This window comes from Lissotriton helveticus, chromosome 6 (assembly GCF_964261635.1).
Source record: "Lissotriton helveticus chromosome 6, aLisHel1.1, whole genome shotgun sequence".
NCBI classification, from domain to species: domain Eukaryota; kingdom Metazoa; phylum Chordata; class Amphibia; order Caudata; family Salamandridae; genus Lissotriton; species Lissotriton helveticus.
In genome coordinates this window covers 437,318,153-437,321,775 of record NC_136067.1, presented here as the reverse complement: position 1 = coordinate 437,321,775, position 3,623 = coordinate 437,318,153, and the positions used below count along the sequence as shown (strand labels likewise).

At 44.3% G+C, this 3,623-nt stretch overlaps 1 pseudogene; it reads left to right on the top strand.

The window, feature by feature from the left end:
- Positions 1-212: 212 nt before the first annotated feature.
- LOC144762649 (amyloid beta precursor like protein 2 pseudogene) lies at positions 213-2,247 on the top strand (annotated as a pseudogene).
- The last annotated feature ends 1,376 nt before the right edge of the window (positions 2,248-3,623 follow it).

The following is a 3,623-nucleotide window of genomic DNA, read 5'->3' as shown; positions in this document are numbered from 1 at the left end:
ATGAAGTGCATGGATAAAACCAACACGAGGGACTGGATACCATACAAAGGTTACAAATAATCTGTCACTTTAAAATCCTGCACAGCAGATCTCTCCTTTCCGTCACAGTGCTAGAACAGTCGTGTCCTGTGACGTCGTTTCCGTCTACCGAAATCCTTGCTAGCCGCTGCGGCTTCAGCACAGTAAAGGCTTAGACTCCGCAGAGAGAAGATATGCGCATCCTGGGGACTGTTCCTGTCGCCCTCTGGCTCCTTTTGTGCGCGGGGACTACGCTCGCTGGATACATCGAGGCACTGGCTGCCAATGCCGGTACTGGCTTTGCCGTTCCTGAGCCTCAAGTGGCCATGTTTTGTGGGAAGCTCAACATGCACATGAACATACAGACTGGAAAATGGGAACCAGACCCATACGGAACCAAGAGCTGCTTTGGTACCAAAGAAGAGGTTCTGCAGTACTGCCAAGAGGTGTATCCTGAACTTCAGATTATGAATGTCGTGGAAGCAAACCAGCCCGTCAATATCGACAACTGGTGCAAGAAGGGAAAGAAGCAATGCAAAGGCCACTCTCACATCGTAGTACCCTTTAAGTGTCTCGTTGGCAAGTTTGTCATCGAGGTCCTGCTCGTCCCTAAGAAGTGCAAGTTCTTTCATAAGGAGCGCATGGATGTGTGCAAGAGTCACCAGCATTGGCACAACGTAGCCAAAGAGGCCTGTATGACTGAAGTCATGATACTGCACAGCTATGGCATGTTGCTGCCATGTGCTACAGACCAGTTCCGAGGCACAGAATATGTATGTTGTCCCCAGACCAAAATTCCAGATGATGCTCTTTCTAAGGAAGAGGAGGAAGACGATGATGATGAAGATGATGAAGAAGAAGAAGAAGAAGAAGATTATGATCTATATAAAAGCGAATTCCCCACCGAGGCTGATGTAGAGGACTTCACTGCTCCTGTGGAGGAAGAGGAAGAGGAGGACGTTGTGGAGGATAGAGATTACTACTACGACTGCTTCAAAGATGAGGAGTACAATGATGAAACCCCAACAGAAGCTAGTAACACCAAAACCCTTTTGCAGAAGGATTTTGTTGTTGATGTGAAAGTACTCCCAACACCACAGCCCACAGACGATGTGGAAGTCTACTTTGAGACCCCCGCTGACGATAGCGAGCATGCACGCTTCCAAAAGGCCAAGGAGCAGTTGGAGATCAGAAACCACAACCGCATGGACCGGGTGAAAAAGGAGTGGGAAGAAGAAGAGCACCATGCTAAGAACTTGACAAAGGCTGAAAGGCAAACTCTTATCCAGCATTTCCAAGCTAGGGTGGAATCCCTGGAGAAGGAAGCAGCAAGCGAGAAGCAACAACTAGTGGAGACTCACCTGGCTCGTGTAGAGGCAATGCTGAACGACCGCCGTAGCAGTGCATTGGAGAATTTCCGTGCTGCACTGCAGTCAGACCCTCCACGGCCTCAACGTATCTTCCAAGCTCTGAAGCGATACGTGCGTGTTGAGTATAAAGACCGTCTCCACACTGTCCGCCATTACCAACATGTCCTAGCTGTAGACCCGGAAAAGGCAGCACAAATGAAATCTCAGGTAATGACACACCTCCATGTGATTGAAGAGAGGATAAATCAAAGTCTCTCACAGTTGTACAATATTCCTTATATAGTGCAAGAGATCCAAGAAGATATTGATGAGCTGCTACAGGAGCAGCATACAGATGTAGACCAGTTCATCTCCTCCATCGTCGAGTCTCCAGTAGACGTCCAGGTGAGCTCGAAAGAAAGCGAAGAGCTCCCCAGGCCTGAAGATAAGAGCTTCCATCCGTTCCAGGTGAAATCTTACACCACCTTGGTGGAACCAGAAGGGTCTGGCATGGACCATCTGAATAGACTGATTGGGGCAGATAAGAAGACGATCAACCGCAAGAGTAAGATGGAGAAGAAAGTGGATTCGGAGGGGTTTTTACGTGAAGAATTTACCTTCAGCAGGAGTGCCTTGATTGGTCTACTCGTAATACCTGTTGCAATAGCCACTGTGATTGTTATCAGCTTAGTGTTATTGAGAAAGAGGCAGTATGGTACTATCAGCCATGGCATTGTAGAGGTTGACTCAATGCTTACCCCAGAGGATCGCCACCTGAGCAAGATGCAGAACCATGGCTATGAAAATCCCACATACAAATACCTGGAACAGATGCAGATCTAAGAGCAAGGGATGCAAACGTAGCCTTTTAGGCACAGAAGAGGGCAAAATGGGGAGGGAGGGGAGATTTTGAGTCTGGGATCAACTACTGACCAACTGTTGCTTCATCTTAAACACTGAACTCTGATCATTCGCCGACAAAAGAAACTACTGTAGACTGCAATTTTTTCCATTCTTTTGAGATGGGTGCGAAATAATGAAATATACATTTTCAATGATAAATCTATTACTGATATTTGGCCTCCGGTGTAGTTATTATTAAATTAATCAGAATATCAGTCCAAATGTATTTTGTGGTTTCGAAACTCTATATTATTATTTTATATATATATATATATATATATATATATATATATATATATATATATATATATATATTACCTACTGGCGGTCGCCAGTAGGTATATATAGTTAGGATTGATTTCCATAGGGAAATCGCAACATTCTATTGGGAATAACTTTGGCGCCGGTTGAGGAATCTGCCTGAATTTTTCAGCAACTTAGCCTCGCGGCGCTCCGGTCCTTCCCTGAAAGTTTGGGGGGGGGTTCGTCAAGCGGGGGCCGAGATAAAAGGGGGGTCCCAAAACGTGTTTTCCCCATGTTAATTTCCATAGGGCGGTCTGCCGCACTTTTAGCTCGAACGGCTGAATGGATTTTCACCAAACTTGGCAAAATTGTAGGGACTGGTACCCCGATGTGCTTTTGCTATGTCTCAAGATATATGCTCCAGTGGTTTTTACGAAAATTAACTTTGAAAAAATATATATTGGGCTACATTGGGCTATATATATGTTAGAGCCCAAATGTAGCCCAATGTAGCCCAATGTAGCCCAAAGATGGCCACCAGAGACAAAAAAAACAAATGTAGCCCAAATATCAGCCAGATGTAGCCCAACTATAGCCCAATGACAGAATGTCCCAGAGTGTTCTAAAGAACAACTAGAGCGCTAACAGTCTTACTTATGACAAAAGTATGGCACACCTGAAGTCATCTTGATTGTAATAAAGTGTAAACACTTAAAACATTTAATTTGCAAAGGAACAAAATGAGGGGGTTCATTTTGCCATAGAAATTATGATTAGTGCTGAAGGAAGAAAAATTAGGGCACATTTTGAGTGACTTCTCAAATCCTCTTATATTTCATTAAAAAAATTCTGATATGCAGTCTCCCAAGATGGCCACCAGAGACAAAAGAGCCCAAATGTAGCCCAAATATCAGCCAGATGTAGCCCAACTATAGCCCAATGACAGAATGTCCCAGAGTGTTCTAAAGAACAACTAGAACGCTAACAGTCTTACTTATGACAAAAGTATGGCACACCTGAAGTCATCTTGATTGGAATAAAGTGGTAACACTTAATACATTTAATTTGAAAAGGAACAAAATGAGGGGTTTCATTTTGCCATAGAAATTT